Source organism: Canis lupus, chromosome 29, assembly GCF_048164855.1.
Source record: "Canis lupus baileyi chromosome 29, mCanLup2.hap1, whole genome shotgun sequence".
Lineage (NCBI taxonomy): Eukaryota > Metazoa > Chordata > Mammalia > Carnivora > Canidae > Canis > Canis lupus.
In genome coordinates this window covers 40848413-40867284 of record NC_132866.1, presented here as the reverse complement: position 1 = coordinate 40867284, position 18872 = coordinate 40848413, and the positions used below count along the sequence as shown (strand labels likewise).

Below are 18872 nucleotides of genomic sequence, written 5' to 3'. Positions count from 1 at the left end.
CTATTAAGTTGGGAAGTACTTGGCTTAGAAAAAAGTGAATTCCCGTCTCTAAGAGGTGGGAATTCTGTCCAAGACGGCTAGTTTCTACTTCTGGGTGACAGATTAGGGCAAAACAGCTGCACAAACTGGACAGTTGGCTTTTGAGAGGGGTGTGCAGTGCTGGGGAGCAGTCGGTCTCTGCCAGAGTGGGCTCTGAAGTCTGCTAGCAGGAGTCCATTCTCCTGCACATTTGCCATGCTCACTCCTCAAGGGAAAGGCTCACTGGGGGGCAGGGCCCCAGAGGTGCCAGCCTGCTTCCCCAGCTCTGGCCAGTGGGTCTTCAGCTGCTGTGAACGTTGTTCATGGAAGGAATGTGTCTGCGGCTCCAAATTCCCACAAAGACAAGGGGGATCGTTGGGGAGAGATTCCTGGGCCACATTTTTTCTTGCTGTTCATGTGGCCTGCAGCCATTGAAGTTGGCCAGACTGCCCAGAGAGGGATTTTACAAAGCCCATTGTCTTTTCCTGGAGTCTCACCCCCCACCCCTGCCCCCACCTGCTCTTTCTGCCTTTCTTTCTTTCCTTTACCACCCCCAGCAGAAATGTAGCATGGGAAAGGCGTGGCCACAGCCGTGGCCCAGAGGGCTTTTGTCCCCTGCCTGGGGGGCTGGACACCTTCAGCAGTACCTCCTCAGGTGAGACTGTGACATTAGGTCTCTCCACACAGTCGGGGCTGAAGATGGTCTCAGCTGCTTGACCAGGAGTTAGCAAGCGGTTGTGCTTCCATAAGAAGAGCAATGCATATTGAGCACCTGCTGTATACCAAGCACTGTTCTGAGCATCCTACATATATTAACTCAATCTCCAGAAGAATCCTATTATACACACACTTTACTGATGGGGAAACTGAAACACTGAGAGGCTAATGATTTACGTGGGGGTCTCACAGCTAGTAAATGGAAGAGACAGGCCGCATGACTCTCATCTGTCACTTCAAGTGTGTAGTGATCCCCTTAGCTCAGCATCTCATTTACAGATCCTTCCTGATGGTGCATCTCCACAGGTAGAGTAAACCTCCAGTAGGCAAAGTATTTGCATAGATGGGAACTTCATACCTTCTAGGCTCCCAGCATCCACATGTGCCACAGAATATGAAACCCGTCACCATGACGGCCCACCTGGTATCTGGTCCACCTAGCTAGAGGCATGGCACTGTCAACTAGGGGTTAACTCGCCCTTCTTGCTGCTGTCACCATTGCTGCTGTGGCTGCTGACAGTGCAGCAGAGGGACCTCAGTGGGTGAGCCTTTGAGAGTTTGCACTGTGCCAGGCCCTAGGTTTGGAGATTTACATGCAATGTACATTACTGACACAACCCTGAGAATGAATGCTGATAACCCCAAGTTGCAGATAAGAAAGCGAGTTCATTAATCAGGTAATTAATGCTCTCTACTGTAACAAACAACTGCAAAATATCAGTGGCTTAACCCTATAAATGCTCTTTCTTGCTGCGGTCAGCGTCTTGTGTAGAGCCACATGCAGGGGAGAAGGGGGGGGTGTCTCTGCTCCATGTGGTCACTTGGGGCCCCAGGCTCCTTCTAGGACCTTGATGTCCTCCTCTGGATCCTCTCCATCTGTTTGCCAGAGGACGGGAATAGGGGGCAGGGAGACCTCAGAATTTTAGGGGCTGAGAGCAGCCTATACAGGCACTCCCACCCACATTCAATTGTCCAGAGTTCAGTCATGTGACCTGTCTTACTGGATGGGGAGGCTGGGAAATAGTTTATTTGCATGGCCACAGGAAAAGGATACAGGTTTGGCTGAACCCCTGGGGTTCAGAAGGGTGAGGTGCCATGAGAGGCCATCAGGTGATCTGATGCCCAAGCTTGTATTTTGCCACCATACTGAACCAGTTGCCAAAGCTGTCTGAATTGAGTTCCAACTTCCAACATCTTGGAAGACCCTTGGTCCTTCAGTAGGGGCAATGAATGGGGCTTAAGGTCCTAAAGGGCTGTGAGGATTAACTGGGGTGCTAGGAAAAGAACTTGACACATATTCAGTGCCCAACACCCTTCCCTTTCTTAGTGGCTGGGTGCCCAGCTGGTGGGATTCTACCCCAGGAAGGACAGGGGATGCGGAGTCCTTTGGTAGGGGATGGAGTCCCTGTGCTTGCTGCTGCCACCTAGTTGTGGGAGGAGAAAACGCAGGACAACTTGGCCTCCCATTTCTCCTGGTGCATGTGTCCAGGCTGCTTCTGTCCTACCCTGATGCTCATCAGGCTGCTGAGTAGAAGCTGGCACTGGCCAGGCAACTAAGGGATAAATGCTGGGGTGGGTGGAGTCCCTATTCCCCAGGGTTTTGCATATCCAAGAGGGCCACTGAAGGGCCACTTTCAGCAAGTCCTCCACAGTGTTCCATCCAGGCCTCAGCAACCTGCTCATTTTAGAGGGCCCCCTGCCAGATAACGCAGGACCGCTGGGGTACAACTGTGGATATGTTCACCTGGTCACTCCCACGGGGTGCTGGGCTACCGCGGCATGGTGGATGTGGGGCAGTCCCCTCCTGAGCTGGCTGTGGTGGTAGCCACAAGATTGCATCTGTGTGGGCTGCTGGGCACCACGGAAATGCCCCCCCCCCAACCTTGGAGAGGGAGAGAGCTGCCAAGTCTCTCCAGAGACACACACGACCTCTGTCACATGCCCTTCTGCTTGGGGAGACTGTCCACCAGTTTCTACATACAGACCTTCTCTCTCTGATCACACACATGCACACGCACACACACACAGACACAATTTCTAGGGGACAAGTAGGCCTCAGATGGCCGAGTCAGAGGCAGTTCTAGCATCTGCTAACCCCCCAGGACCACTGTTGGTCACCTCCCTAGCTCAGTCCTGGGTGGGGCTCACTACCCTCAAGTCCTCTCCTTCCATGGCCTCAGAGCCCTTCTTGCAGCTAGGTCTTGGTCCAGCCACCCAACAGATTTCCTGAACTCCAAGACCAAGAAGCAGTTTTCAGACTATGGACTCAACCTATTAGGGGGTCATGGTCTCGATCAGTATTTTTTATTTTTTATTTTATAATAAATTTATTTTTTATTGGTGTTCAATTTGCCAACATACAGAATAACACCCAGTGCTCATCCTGTCAAGTGCCCCCCTCAGTGCCCATCACCCATTCACCCCCACCCCCAACCCTCCTCCCCTTCCACACCCCTAGTTCGTTTCCCAGAGTTAGGAGTCTTCATGTTCTGTCTCCCTTTCTGATATTTCCCACACATTTCTTCTCCCTTCCGTTCTATTCCCTTTCACTATTATTTATATCCCCCAAATGAATGAGACCATACAATGTTTGTCCTTCTCCGATTGACTTACTTCACTCAGCATAATACCCTCCAGTTCCATCCACGTTGAAGCAAATGGTGGGTATTCGTCGTTTCTAATGGCTGAGTAATATTCCATTGTATACATAGACCACATCTTCTTTATCCCTTCATCTTTCGATGGACACCGAGGCTCCTTCCACAGTTTGGCTATAGTGGCCATTGCTGCTAGAAACATCGGGATGCAGGTGTCCCGGCATTTCATTGCATTCGATCAGTATTTTTTAAAATAAGATAGAATCACATAGAACTAAAAATGTCAGTGGACTCTGCATGCAGGGAAAATACTGTTCTGTGAGATCTTTCCTTCCATGTGTGCCTAGGCCCTGGAGAGTGGGATGTAATGTTCATTTCTTGTTATCAAAAAAGTGTGAAAACACTTTATTGGTGTAACCATCTCATTCCTTCCAGAAAACATGGGCTCTTTGTGCACATCAGTGCACAAATTTCTCCTCCCCCAACTCTCTCGACAAAATCCCCCATGTCTGCTGCATGCCAGAGAAGGGCCCAATCTTTGCCAGACCACTCAAAAAATAAAAAAATGGAAGCCACCAGCAGCAGCCACAAAAGTTCCTGTTACAAACCTATCCCAGGACGCTGGCTGCTTAACTTGTCAGGCATTTGCATATCCAAGAGTTCCACTTAGGTGACCCTTCACAGAGCAAAGATCAGCTTCTCTCAATTTAAAACAAAGAAAAGAAATCTCTGCTCTGCACATTCCTTTTGTGCAGGCTCTTGTGTGGTGGGCTGGCCTGAGGGCACTCAGACACGTCTGCTGGATTGTTCTTTCCTTCCCCAGCATTAGTCCTCTGACACATATTTGTGCGGTACCACTCTGTGCCAGACACAGGCAGTCAGACCAGAGCCTCCCGCTCTGCATGCCCTTTCTCAGCCTGTGTATTCGTGGTGAGGACGGGTGTCTCCCGTCTCCCCTCCCTCGTCAGGCCTCTTCCTCCCAGAGGAAGGAGCTGCCCACCTTCAGCAGGAGGCTGTGTGCTGGCCAGTCTCCACCTGCTCCAGCTCTGCCTGCGCACCCACCCCAACGCACCCCGCACCCCCCCCCCCCCAGAAGCCTGGCTCTCCAGGATGCTGGGATTCTCAACTATTCTTACACTGGGAGGGATGGAGGTTCTCACACATATTGAGCACCTGCTTTGTGCCAGGCACTGCCGCATCCCACCATCGCTGTCAAGGCCCATCCAGGCCATTATTATCACCATCCAAGGAGGCTCAGGCAGACATGATGACTTTCTAAGGCAGTGCTCACAGCTAGGCCAAGCTGGTTCTTTCCTAGGTCTCTCAGATTTCTATAGCTCTCTGTTCTTTCCACTTGATCACAGACATCATGTGGCAGTCCCTGGGTGGGGCTGTGGGCCTGGGGGCTGATGTGCTGTAGTGGGAGTCGCATGCTGCCTGTGCGCAAGAGCAGGGCGGAGAGGGGTGCTGGAAGATGGGCCACCCACCGGAGCAGGAAGGGAGGATGATGAGCCAGATCTTCTGAGTTTTGGCTCCTAAGAGTGTGGCTTGAATTCCCAAGGTCAGTGAAGCAGGTCCTGCTGAGAGGGCCTGATGCTCTGGCAGCTTCCCTTCCAACTCCACGACATTGGTTTCCTAGGGCTGCTGTAACAAACTGCCGCAGACTGGGTGGCTTAAAACAGAAATGTCCTTGGCATTCCTTGTCCTATGGCTGCATCAACTCAGTCTCTGCCTTCATCCCCAAGGACCTGCTGCCTCATGTCTATGAGGGGCCAGATCTCCCTCTTCATTTAAGGGTACCAGTCACTGTACTTACACCTCCACTGCTCAGGATCTCATCTTAACTAATTGCACAGGCAAAGACCCTACTTCCAAATAAAGTCATATTCTGAGATCTCTGATGGACGTGAAAGGGCTTGGGGACAACAGTGACCTCCCCCCTCTTTTCTGAGCCTTGGCTTCTCCAGCTTTGTTTCCTCACACTCAGTAAGTGTCAGGGCAAGCTGCGCCCTGACGACCCAGAAAAGTGTCACTGACCTTCAGAAGAACCTCCAAATCTGCAGTCTTTTAACTGATTGCAACCCCAGCTTTTAACATTCTGGTATTCCAGAATGGTATGCTTGTCTGCCTGCCTTCCTTCCTTCCTTCCTTCCTTCCTTCCTTCCTTCCTTCCTTTCTTTTTGAGAGAGGGAGGGAGAGACAGAGCACACACATGAGGGAGCAGGGGAAGGCCAGACAGAAAGGGAGAGAGAGAATCTCAAGCAGGCTCTATACTGAGCACAGAGCCCCATGTGGGGCTTGGTCTCACTACCCTGAGATCATGACCTGAGCTGAAATCAAGTCAGACGCTTAACTGACTGAGCCACCCAGGTGCCCCCAGAATTATATGCTCTTAAAAAGTGCTGAACTATGGGCATTTTTGTGATATATATATATGTGAGATATATATATATATATATATATATATATATATATATATATATATATATATGAATCATTTACACTCAGGATATACTACAGTAGAGGTTTGGATCCAGTAAAGGTAAACTTTTTTTTTTTATAAATATATTATTTCTTTATTCATGAGAGACACAGAATGAGAGAGAGGCAGAGGGAGAAGCAGGCTCCATGCAGGGAGCCCAACGTGGGACTTGATCCCAGGTCTCCAAGATCATACCCTGGGCTCAAAGTGGCGCTAAACCGCTGAGCCATCGGGGCTGCTGAGGTAAACTTGTTTAGAAAGTAGTTTTCTCTTTAGCCATCATCCATAGAGGAGGAAGAAAACCAAGGTGACTCTATCCTAACATAAATCCTCGTTCTGGTCCGAAGACCTTCCAACCAGTGGCATTCAAACACATCATCCTGGGAACTGCTCCAGGCGCTCCATTGACCTGACCCACTGGGATCTCCACCTTCCTAGAACACTGGAGAAGATGAAGGCAATTCTTCGAAATAAAACCAGAGCTACTAATCAATTAAAAGATGTAGTCGCTGCTAAGAACAACAAAAAAGGGGATGAAAATAAAAATTTCTAAAGTATTGAATGAGAAATGAATTATTTGAAGATGAAGAACTCAAAGGAAAATATTTGGAGTTAGCTTGAAATTTCACTTAGAGCCCTCTCCTCACCAGTGCAGAGAGAAAAATTTTATGACAGTTAGAAAACACAAATGTGCACGAAAATAGGCTCACAAGTCAAGAGTAACATCAAATAGTATTTCATTTCAAGTGTTTGTTATTATTGAAATTTATTTTATGGGGTTTGATTTGCTACTTTTGACCATTTTATTAATTTAATCTGCTAATAAGTTTTATTAGAAGGATAATATCTTTAGCGCTTCTGTTTCATAGGTTTATGTTTTTATTTTATGCTTTTGGTATGTACACATTTTCCAGTGTATAAAATATTTAGCCTGACCGAACTTTAAACATTTATGGATTATGCACACCTTTTATGGAAAACATTGATCATTAACATAAGCACTAATTAATCAACATAATTCATGTTGAAATGCCAGCAATGCAGGGAATAAATGCCTGTATACCTGTGTGCCATTTTGCTCTGGCAGTGGCAATGACTGTCTTACGAATTAGCCATGGCTGACTATGTGCCAGGTGTGGGGCTTCATGCTCTGCATGGAACCGCTTCTATTGAAGCCATTCCGCAGATGAAGAGCCAGAAGTGTGAGGGGTTATGTGACTCACTCAGGACCCCAGACTTGGGAAGAGGCTGAGACAGAACTGAATCTCAGACTGTGTGACTGAGCACCTCACCCTTAACCACAAGCCCACGTGATGAATGCCTGGATGCGTTAAACAATTCAACCCACACCCAACTATCATTTTCTAGCCGTCTTTGATTTGAGCTTATGATTAGTGATTCCAGGGTTCACAGACTCAAACTTTTATAGAGAGATGGGGCATGTTTGATGAATGGAGGAGGCATGTGGGGATTCTAGCCCAACGGAGAGCCCTCAAGCTGTGTCTCAGAGGGACCTGTTATTGAGTCTCTGTCATTGTTTATATGGAAGAAGCAGACCCATGTTTACTCTAAGAAATCTAAATTTTCCAGGGACGCCTCGGTGGCTCAGTGGTTGAGCATCTGCCTTTGGCTCAGGTCGTGATCCCAGGGTCCTGGGATCCAGTCCCGCATCAGGCTCCCCGTAGGGAGCCTGCTTCTCCCTCTACCTGTGTCTCTGCCTCTCTCTGTGTGTCTCTCATGAATAAATAAAATCTTAAAAAAAAAAGGAAATCTATATTTTCCATAAGTAAACTTTTTGCTTTAAAAAATATTTTACGAGCCAAACAAAATGTGGGCCAGAATCTGCTCATGGTTAATTAGCCCTGGTTTGCCCCTCCGTTTGCACCCCGTGAGCTAGACTCAATTTCTTGTCATTATTTCCCTCTCTCTACCACCACTTTCAGCTCTCTTCTTGATTTTGAATTAGTGCTCCTTCACTGATTGACTTTATCAAGAGCCAGGCACCAGGCTCTGAGTGCACCAGTGCAATCCTTGCCCGCAGGAGCTCACAGTCCGTGCTTGGGTAGCACAGACATTGGTTCACTGGAGAGCAGTGCCTCCCACGTTTGAATATGCTCACAAGTCACCCAGAACATGTTGCCGCCACACAGATTCTGTTTCAGTAGTTCCAGGTGGGGCCCAAGAATCTGCATTCTCAACAAGCTCCCAGGTGATGCTGATGCAAAAGGTGCACGGACCATACCTTGTGCAGGAATGACTTAGACTAAAGATCGGCCTTTTGTCTAAGAAAGTTCCTAAGCTGAAGGCTCCCTATGGGAGGAAACTACCTGGGCTTGGTTTTTCAAATCCAACACCTTAACCACTCGATCATCACTTCCACTGGGCGTGGCTTTTCAGAGGTGACCTGGACCCTCCAACTGCTCCACCCACTAATCCCCTGCCACATTCCTCCCCTCATCTTCATTTATCTTGAGTTTAGTCTAGCTGAGATCACTTGTAAAGAATTTTATCTACATCTTTGTTCTGAGCTGGCACTGAGCATGCCTCCTTCTGCAGGTTGCCCTTTTCCTATCCGGTAAAGGTATTTCTATTTGAGGAATTTCTGCTGTGCCCCTCTGTGTCTCAGAGCCTTGGTACCCAGCACCTGCCTGGGCTCCTGTTGGCAGCCTGCTTAAGGGTAAGACCCTGGACCCCACTTTGTCCTAGTTGTGTGACTTTGGACAAGCTGTCCCTCTGTGCCAGTTTCCACATCTAGAAAACAGAGGCATAATGTCCACTCACTGCATTGCAGGATACCTTTCTCACTTCTCTTTCTAAAAAGAAACTCAACAAATCACCTTAGCACTCTCATGTTGCAGGGCACCGGGGTGGCTCAATAGGTTAAGCATCTGACTCTTGATTTTAGCACAGGTTATGATCTCGGAGTCCTGGGATGGAGCCCCACTTAGGGCTCTGCGCTGAGTGTGGAGTCTACTTCTTCCTCTCCCTCTGCTCCTTGTCCCCCACTCCACTTGCATGCTTGTGTGCTCTCTCTCTCTCTATTAAATAAATATATAAAATCTTAAAAAAGACAAAAGAAGAAGAATCTCATGTTGCTTGTGTCCTGCAGAAGAAATATTAACACAAGGAACTAATTTCTATTGCTACCCCAGGAACATGATCAATTACACTTGGAGGAATTAGCAAGTTGTCCCTGGTGAGGGGCCTTCCATTTGGTCAGTGGGCAAACATGTAGCCAATTCCTAGTCTGGGGCCAGATGTGCGAGGTGGCAAACCATACAGAAGGTAGGCAGCCTTGTGAAGTAAGGGAGTGTCACAGGCAGGTGTCTACAAAGTCAGGAAACGTGAAAATAAACTGTTGAATAGCATGTTTGGCAGATATTCAAATAATAATCTTAATGTACTCTTAGGTGAAACATTTTTAAAGAAACATTTTTAAGAAACAATGTCAATCAACAAACATACTATGTCTAAAAAGTTACAGAATCCAGAGAAAGTATTGTATTTTATCTGAAAAGGTGTCTGGTGGCTGAAGAAAAGCACACAGGAACATACAATTTGGAAAGGTTACCCACCTACTTTTTAAAAAATAAGTTTAGTGGGACGCCTGGGTGGCTCAGTGGTTGAGCATCTGCCTTTAGCTCAGGTAGTGATCCCGGGGTCCTGGGATCGAGTCCCGTATCAGGTTCCTGGCAGGGAGACTGCTTCTCCCTCTGCCTGTGTCTCTGCCTCTCTCTCTGTGTCTCTCATGAATAAATAAATAAAATCCTTAAAAATAATAAAAATAAAAATAAGTTTATCTTCTGTTTCTTGATTTTGCAGATGAGCTGTTATACTACTTGTAGAACTTCACAGAATACTTAACACAGATATTAACCTAAGTTATAGGTGCACAAAGTTACAAGAGCACCTTGGGGCAGGTATTTTTAAAACCCTTTTTATTTTGAAATAATTCACTGGAAGTTGCAAAGAAATGTACAGCGAAGTCCTGTGCACCCTCACGCAGCCTCCTCCATGGAGACATCCTACATAACTACAGCACAGTATAGAAACGGAAACGGACTTTGGTACAATCCACACAGCTGGTTCAGATTCCATCAGTTACACCTGGGCTTGTGTGTGCGCTGTGCATGTGCATGTGCATGTGCATGCGTGTTGAGGGGGGCAGTATGCGATTTTATTTCATGAAACCATCACCACAGTCAAGATACATGGCTGCACCATCATCATAAGGCTCCCTCTGCTACCCCTTCACAGACTCACCCAATTTCTTTACCCCCGTTCCTAACCCAAGCTGTAGAAACTTTAATATCCGAGTTTTGTACATGAAGAAATGGAGCCACAGAGAAGCCACCAGCTTGCCCAAGGTCATGTAGCTAGTAAGCACTGGGTCTGGCTTTTGAACTCTATCCTTAAAGAAGCTTATTGTGGAGAGGGGGTAAAGGGGGAGCTCAGAGCTACAGGTAAGTGTGGTGGCCTCCAGCCTCCTCCCGGGTTGCAGATAGCCTGTTTGCATGCATCAGTCCTAACACGGGGCCAGAACTGACCATGCCCCCCAACCCCATCCCCATGGCATCTTCTTCATTCTACTCATCGCTGTAAACACAACCTCTGGGCTCCTTACCCCTGCACTTGTTCTTCCACTGTCTTCCAGACTGGCTGCAGAATTAGTGCAGCCCAGTACAAAATAAAAATGCAGGGCTCCGTCTTCAAAAAGCAGGAAAACAGTGCCACTGAAGGTGTTCAATAGGACATTTCCTATCTTCTATGAGCTCTCTTTTGACCTGTCAGAGTGTGGTTCTGGGACCACCAGCACCAGCATTCCCCGGGGAGATGGTTGTAAATGCAGATTCTCAGTCCCCACCCCCAGAATTTTGGAATCAGTAAGTTTGAGGGTAAGCCCAGCAGTCTGGGTTTTAACAAGCTGCCCTCCAGGGGATTCTGGTACACAGGGAATCTGAGAATAACTGCTATAGAACTAGGATTCCTGTTTTTTAAACAACAGACTAAAGAAATATGAAATCTTATTTGAAGCTCACTTGTATATTGCAGATAAAAGAGGAGTTGAAAGAGAGAAGGAAAGAAAAAGCAAGAGAACAGGTGGTGGAGGGTGGGGGAAGTGTTCTCTGCACATCCATATATCTTGGTTCACTTGATGGTCACAGCTATCTTGCTAAGTTTATTTCTATTATCCAATAATGAAAAGGAGACTTAGAGAATTTAAATGGTTGGTCCAAGTTCTCCAAATTAGTGAGTGGCAGAGCTAAAATGTGAATCTGGGTCTGTCCGACTCCAAAGCCCAGTCTTTACCCCCTGTTGTTTTTCCTCCCTCCCCACTTCTCTTTCATTTTAAGGATGCTTGTTGAGCACCTGTTCTATGCCAGGCATTGCAATGAGTCACCTCCTCTTTGCAGCTCACTGGGCACCTTGGTTCACTAGACACGTATGGCTGCTGAACACTGGAAATATGGCTGGTATCACTGACAATGGGATGGTTCATTTCATTACAAATGTGGCTTGCATTAGGTTCCTACTGAATGGAACTGCTCTGGAGCATGATTTTGGCCAAAAGAATGAACTGCTCTTTCCTCTTCAAGGGCATCTATTTCCAGGAACATCGGGGTGGTGGGCGGGGGGGGGGGGTGGCGTTTCCCACACCTGTTTCGGTGTTTAGTGGAGAAAAGTGAGGTTCAGACAGGAGGGCCAGACTGCAAAGCCAAGAGGTCCAAGTCACCTCACTCTGGGACTTGCTGATTCTCTCACTCCCAGGGATGAGGAGCGCTTGTGAACTTCTCATCTGATTTCATTTCTAGTCATTACCCATCATCTGGCGCTCTGCAGGCAAACCCAACGGGGCCGCCTGAGGTCAGGCTGATACACAGGATGGCTGGTACCAGGTGCTGAGATAGGCCGAGATCGGCATCCTGCTCAGGAGGCAGCCCACAAGATGAGCAATGCTCTGTGGATGTCAGAAGCACACTATCAGGCTACTTCTATGGGGTAATCTGTGTGTGCTGGCTTCGTTTCAAGGTCAGGCCTCAGAGATAGCAGGTGGTAGTTCTCCTAACTGCTCCAAGCTGCAGGCTGGATAAGGACAGGCAGCTACAAGCTCTGTGCCCAGAGTGGCTTCAAAGACCCCATGCAGCCACCAGAAACTGCTAGAACCCATTCTTTCTGGGCGGCACCTCTGAGGTCACCAAGGCCAGCCCTCTTATCATATAGATGGGGAAACTGAGACCCAGAGAAAGGAGGGAAGGGGCTGAGTGGGGTCTAAACCCACTGAAACAGGCCCCAGAGGCAGAGGAGTTGTGGGTTTTGGGGGCCCCTTAGTTTAAGAACTTGGCACATGAGCTTGTATCTGCACAGAAAGAATCACAGCTCGGCTTTGACCTGGCAGGCTACTGAGTCGCTTCCCCCCGGGTCTCCATGACAGGGGAGGGTCTCTCTTCCTGCTCCTCCTATGCAGTGGTCTTCTCTGTGGACACGGGTAGGGTGAGGGTGGTAGGCATCGCATTGCTGGTGGCAAAATGAACAGTAGTTTACCCCTCATCTCCTGCCTGGTCCTGGCAATGCCCCCATCACGACCCCTGGTGCTCTCTCTAACACACAGTTGTGGTTTTCACCATCTCTCCTATAGCTGAAGACTTCCAGTGGCTGCTGCCCAAGCCTCCTTGTCCAGCACGCAATGCTCTGCACGGTGACCTGGCTCCTGCCCATCTTCCCCCTCAGTCCTCTACTCAGACTGTCCACACACCTTCTCCAGGCCTATGTGCCTTGGTGCTGCTCCATCCCTGCTTCTGGACCATTCTGGGGATGTTCTTCTGTTTGTCCATCTGGAAGAGTGAAACCTTCCCCAACCACCCAGGCAAGTCACCCCCCACTCCTAGCTTTGGGCTCCCAGCCCTGGGGACACCTCTCACACTGTATTGGGATTGTTTACTTACAGGTAATAGCTAAGTGGTGACTGTGTTGCTATTATTAATAATAATGATAAACAGAGAGATTGCAGGGAGGAGGGAAGGATATAAAAATAGTAGGCACCTACTATGAGCCCGGCACTGGGATCTCACTGCATCCTCAAGCCCAAGGCACTCGGCTCTCTTACTACCCCCAATTTCCAAATGATGAAACACAGGCACAGGCATATTCAGTGACTTGTCCTGGCTGGCAGGGCTGGGCCTCTGTCCAGTTCTCCCCGACTCCTGGAGACATGGGCAGTCTGCAACCCGGGCTAGAGCCAGATGTTAGAGGACATGCATGCCTTGTAGGGAGAGGGCAGAAAACAGGCTCGAAGGGAAGTCATGCCTGGGCTTGGCCTCCTGACTCTCCCCTGGACCCTCCTTTCTGCATGCAGACACCAGCCTCCCCCGGGGAGCACTTGCGGCACATTCAGGCCCAGTTGACCCTGATTTCCACGTGATGCCATGGCTCGCTTTGCATCAGCCACCAGCTCTGCTTACAACTGAACACCGACGGTGTAAGAGGCCTCCCCCATCCAGGCTGACTGCCGGAGGGTATCTGGGGAGTCGGGAGGAGGCAGTCCGGGAGTCCCGGGGGAGACAGGAGTCCTGCCAGACCTCTGAACTGGGCGGCTGCCACCAGAGTCCCCAGCACTTTGTCTCAAGAAAGATCATCTGTGGGCCCAGAGCAGACAGGTGTTCCGCCATGGGAAATGGGCCCAGCCTTCAGAGCAGCCATTATAGCCTCTGCGTCCTCCTGCTCAAGGAGACAGCACTTGCCTCCATCGTCTCCTCAGACTCAGGGCAGCTGCCATTTGTGTCCTTACAAGGGCTTATTCTCAGCCCCACCAGCTGAGGTCCTCGCACTCCCAGGAGGAAATGTACCTGGGAAGGGTCCCCATCCTGGGGCCCTGGTGTGGTTCTGCAGAGAGGCCAATGCCAATGATGTGATACTTGGCCCCTGAAAAAACAGAATCAGGGGATCCCTGGGTGGCTCAGCGGTTTGGCGCCTGCCTTTGGCCCAGGGCACGATCCTGGAGTCCCGGGATCGAGTCCCACGTCAGGCTCCCGGCATGGAGCCTGCTTCTCCCTCCTCCTGTGTCTCTGCCTCTTTCTCTCTCTCTATCACAAATAAAAATAAATAAATCTTAAAAAAAAAAAAAGAAAAAACAGAATCAGAGATTGTGTCTGGTGCAGTGCACGTTTGTGGAGACCGTCATCTCCTCTCCCTTCCTGAAGTAACGAGGGTCCCTCTGGGGGCTCCTTGCTCCCATGGTGGGAAGCCTTGGTGGGAGAGTCTGTCCAGCTGCTGGAGTGGGCAGGCCTTTCCTTACCACCCCAGTGTCACCAGACACAGGCTTGTGGCCAAAACACAAATACCAGGACTCTGGACTTGAGCAAAGGACACCAGGACTGAAGAGTCTGCTGGTGTTCAACCTTCTAGCACCTAGTACTGACCTGCTCTCATTCTTGTCACTGAGCATCCCTGCTGCCTGCCCCTTCTATGGGCAGCTCCCCAGCTTCCTGATGATTCTGTGTGGTCTCACAACCTCTGGCCAATTCTCCCTTTGCCTGAATTAGCCTGAGCTGGCTTCACCTGCAATCAGGACTCTTGAAAGGCATACCCAGTGATGGAGGAGACATGATAGTCTGGTGGTTGCTCACTGGAAAGACTTAGAGCTCCCATCTTGAATCCCTGTAGGCAGCCGACCTGCCTCCCTTTGGTAACACTGTGTTAATACCAGAAGAAGAATATTTGAGACAACTTGCACTTGCTTTATTGATTACCTAATTTCTTCCATCAGACACAAGCATCTTGTGGATTTAGTGACTCTCTCTGTCCACAGTGCCAAAGAGGCTTCTCCCTTCTTTGCTCGCCCTGTGTACCTAGGGGCAGGCCTATGCATGACCTGGGGGTGGATGCCCGCTTTGCCAGGACTGATAGCCCAGTAGGATCAAGCCTGCAAGGGGAAAACAGTTTCCAAAGGGCTGGGAGGCAGTGAGATTTGCCAGGTAAACCAGTTATATATAGTATGTGTAGGTTTTTCCCCACATCATCAAGCCATTCTCCGACACCAGCTGGGGTATCCTATAACTTAGTCTATTTTCACACTATCTACCTGGAGGAAATGTCAGATCCCACAGGTTAAGGGTTCAATCCTACAAGATTGCCTACTTCCCTTCAGACACCAATTGCAAAGCCATGTTATCATCTGTGCTTCTGAGCAGTGGGCTGTAGATCTGAGATTCCAACAACCCCCTTCTTGGGCTGGATTAATTTTCGAGAGCAGCTTACAGAACTCAAGGAAATATTTTAGTTTCTAGATCACTGGTTGGTTATACAAAGATATAACTCAGAAACAGCCAGATGGAAGAGCTGCATAGGGTAAGACATGTGAGAAGGGCTTCCTTGCCCTCTTTGGGTGCTCTGTCCTCCCCAAATCTCCATGTGTTCACCAGCTTGGAAGGTCTCTAAACCCTCTCCCTTTTTATTTTATTTTTTATTTTTTATGGAGGCTTCATTACATAGGTATTGAATCATGGGCCATTGGGGGACACCTGGGTGGCTCAGCGGTTGAGCATCTGCCTTTGGCTCAGGTCATGATCCTGGGGTCCCAGGATCGAGTCCCTCTACAGAAAGCCTGCCCCCTCCCTCTGCCTGTGTCTCTGCCTCTCTCTTTGTGTCTCTCATAAATAAATAAATAAAATCTTAAAAAAAAAAGTCACTGGCCATTGGTGATTGAACTCAATATTCAGCCCCTCGCCCCACCTGGAGGTGGACCTGAAAGCTCCAATCTTCTAAACACCTGGTTTTTTTCTCTGACAACCAGTCTCCATCCTTAGATAACTTAGGGGCTTTCCTCAAGTCATTTCGTTAACAGAACAAAAGACATCTTTACCACTCTCTTCACTTGGGAAATACTGAGGGTTTTAGGAGCTCTGTGCCTAGAACCAGGGTGAACACCAAATATCTATCTCTATCTATCTATAGATATATCTTAATCCAAATCACCAGATCATACCAGGTAACTAATTGAGCAGAAGAGGCCAGGTGGGAAGGAGACCCAGGGTCCTTGAATCCCAGCCCCTTTCTGAGGCCTGGACCCAAGAGCCAAAAGCGCTAGTGGAGAGCGGGATTCTGGTTTAGAGGTGGCGCAAGCTCGGGCCCCACTTAGTGACTTTGGGAGCCCAGCAACAGTCAGTTTAGGCCTGATTGAAACGGTTGGATGGAGCCGGCGCAGAAGAGCCCGTCATGCAGTTGGCAGATCCATCCGCTAGAGGGCGCGCACAGTAGAATTTTTTCCTCTTGTATTTCCTCCTTTTTTTTTTTTTTTAAGATTTTATTTATTCACTCATGAAAGACACACAGAGAGAAGCAGAGACACAGGCAGAGGGAGAAGCAGGCTCCCTGCAGGGAGCCCGACGCGGGACTCGATCCCAGACCTCCAGGGTCACGCCCTGGGCTGCAGGCGGCGCCAAACCGCTGCGCCACCGGGGCTGCTCTGCATTTCCTCTTTTAATTCTATCCTGATCAAACTTGTGATTTTTTTATACCGTTGAAGAACAAAAATAGAACTAGAACTTAAAATTCATGTAGTTGATCTTACATATTGCCATCTTGGAATCTGCTACATTTCCAAGAGCTGTCAAGCACCCCCTCTGGGGTGTGGGGCAGGGCACACACGCCACCCGTCTGGCCTTTTGCAGCCACAATGATCTGCTCAGAGAGACGCCTGAGCCCTTCCTGCTCAGTGCTCCACAAAGTCGGACTGATCCCCTCTGCTCACCACGGACTTGCTTTCTCTGAGTCGCCCCACGGCTGCCCTCGTTCCCTGCCCCCACCTAACACCCCCCACCCCAGGCCTTCAGGAGGGCTGCATGTGCAAAGGCAGGCGGGTGTCTCTGGGGGTGGGCATGAATCCGGTGCTTAGAGCCCTGCTGGCCCAGGATAGAGGGCTGCGGGGAGCTTTCCAGCCCATGACTGCATTCTGAGCCATCCTGTGCCCAGGTGGGACAGCTGCTAGGTCCTGCAGAGCAGCTCTTTGCCCAGATGCTTCTCTATGACCTTCTAGCTGTGTGTCCCTGGGTGAGCTGCTCATCCTTTTTAACCCCCAGGGACTTTTAAATAAAATAGTCATAAAAGTACTCCTCCCTTAGAGGGATGTTTCACACATTGTGGTAGGCAGAATGACGGCCCCACAGAGACCTCCACATCTTAATCCCCAGGACCTGTGAATGTTGCCTTACATGGCAAATGGGTCTTCTTCCCCTCCCCCACCGGTCAAATAAATCCTGTAAATAGTTCTGACCCAGATCCAGAGCATGCACACTGGTGATTTTTCCCATCTGGTCCTTGGGGCACTCACTTGGCGCCTTGTGGGATTCATGGCTACAGTGTGCTGACCTCTTCCGTTCATTTCCAGCCTGGCCTTACTCCTCCCTGATTCCCAAAAGCCCAGGGCCATTTCCAGCCTGGCCTTACTCCTCCCTGATTCCCAAAAGCCCAGGGCTCCTGGCCCCACCCCCAGCCTCCCTTTCCCAGCTGCTCCCCCTCCTGCTGATGGCCGGGCCCTGGCCACCTCGCTGCCTTCTTTTTTTTTTTTTTTTAAATTTATTTATGATAGTCACACACACACACACACACACACACACACACACACACACACAGAGGCAGAAACATAGGTAGAGGGAGAAGCAGGCTGCATGCACCGGGAGCCCGATGTGGGATTTGATCCCGGGTCTCCAGGATCGCGCCCTGGGCCAAAGGCAGGTGCTAAACCGCTGCGCCACCCAGGGATCCCTCGCTGCCTTCTTCATTTCTGCCCTATCTTCCATGCAGAAGCCTTCGTCCTGTTGCATAGTCAATCCAGCCTCTCTTTCCCACTCCACACCCCAGGACCCCTATGTTGTCCCCTTCCACCATCCAGTTTTAGTATCAAGGCTCTTGCAGTAGATTAAATACCCACGTAGGAAAACCCAAATGAAACCAGGGTATTTGCATTTTGCATACAGGACATGAAATTGCAGGGAGGGGGTAGTTTCCTGCCTGTCACCCTCTGCCTGTGTCTTCTGGAACTCCCAGTATGGACAAAGCAAAAGTGAATGTGCCCCTGCCCCAGGCTTGGCTGCACTCACTGCTGCTCCCAATGGGCCACTGCTGGCTGGCCTGAGCTGGGGCTGATTCATCTCTTGGTGTGCAGCTGATAGTCAGGTCACCTCGTCAGACTGGTTGGGGTGGCTGTGCTGCTCGGAGACTGTAAACCAATTGGCTCACGGAGCTGAGTGAGATGCTGGCACACTCTGTTCACAGCCACCACTTCCCAGAAGGAAATCTAAATTTGGATGGCACATTGGTGGCACGTGATGACTAGTTGCCCATGGGCCCTGCTCTGTCCAGAGCCTCAGCACTGGCTGTTCCCATCCATGTCATCCTGACTGAAGCCTGCTGTGTCTGTAGGGAGGTTGCCCATGCCATGGGCAGGCCAGAGATGCCAGAGTTAGCTCCCCAGGAAGCAGCTGGTAGAATTAGTAGTGGGTAGGTGGAAGCAGGTGGGTGATCCCCAGCCTCCTTGCTCCATGGGCCACACACTTCTGCAGCCTGCTCCCCAAAGTCTTGACAGGCCCAGCTGGAATGGAACCCGTGGCTCACCCTGCAGGAGTTCTTTCACTAGTACCCCCTTGCATGGCTTTCCTCCCTCCCTGTTCCCTTCCCCCTACTTTTTGGGAATCACCTCTGAATAAACTGCTCAAAGCCTTGTCTCAGGCTCTGCTTTTGGGGAAGGCCAAGGTACAAAAACATCACCTGATGGAGGAACCCTCCCTTCTATAAGCACACTGGCTTATCTTCAAGACACATCTATTTGGTCCAGTAACAACCACATTTTAAAACTGGGAATTTTAAAAGATGGTTTTGTAACTGCTAATATGACAGCAGTTCGTTGGGTTAAAATATTTCCCTTCCTCCTGTTACATCACAATTCTCTGTTTTGAGATTCACCGTAAAGGTTACTTTAATGCTCTGTATCTGCACTAGTGGACTTATTGCATATGATCCAGATGCTGTGTTTGGACCTTTGCCCTAAGATGTCCCCATTGGCT

The 18872-nt window shown here is 49.4% G+C and overlaps 1 protein-coding gene across 3 annotated transcripts in view; it reads right to left on the bottom strand.

Moving 5' to 3' along the window:
* ARHGAP22 (Rho GTPase activating protein 22) overlaps nt 1–18872 on the bottom strand; it is a 136214-nt gene that overhangs the window by 70720 nt on the left and 46622 nt on the right. The gene's annotated exons all lie outside the window — the stretch shown is intronic.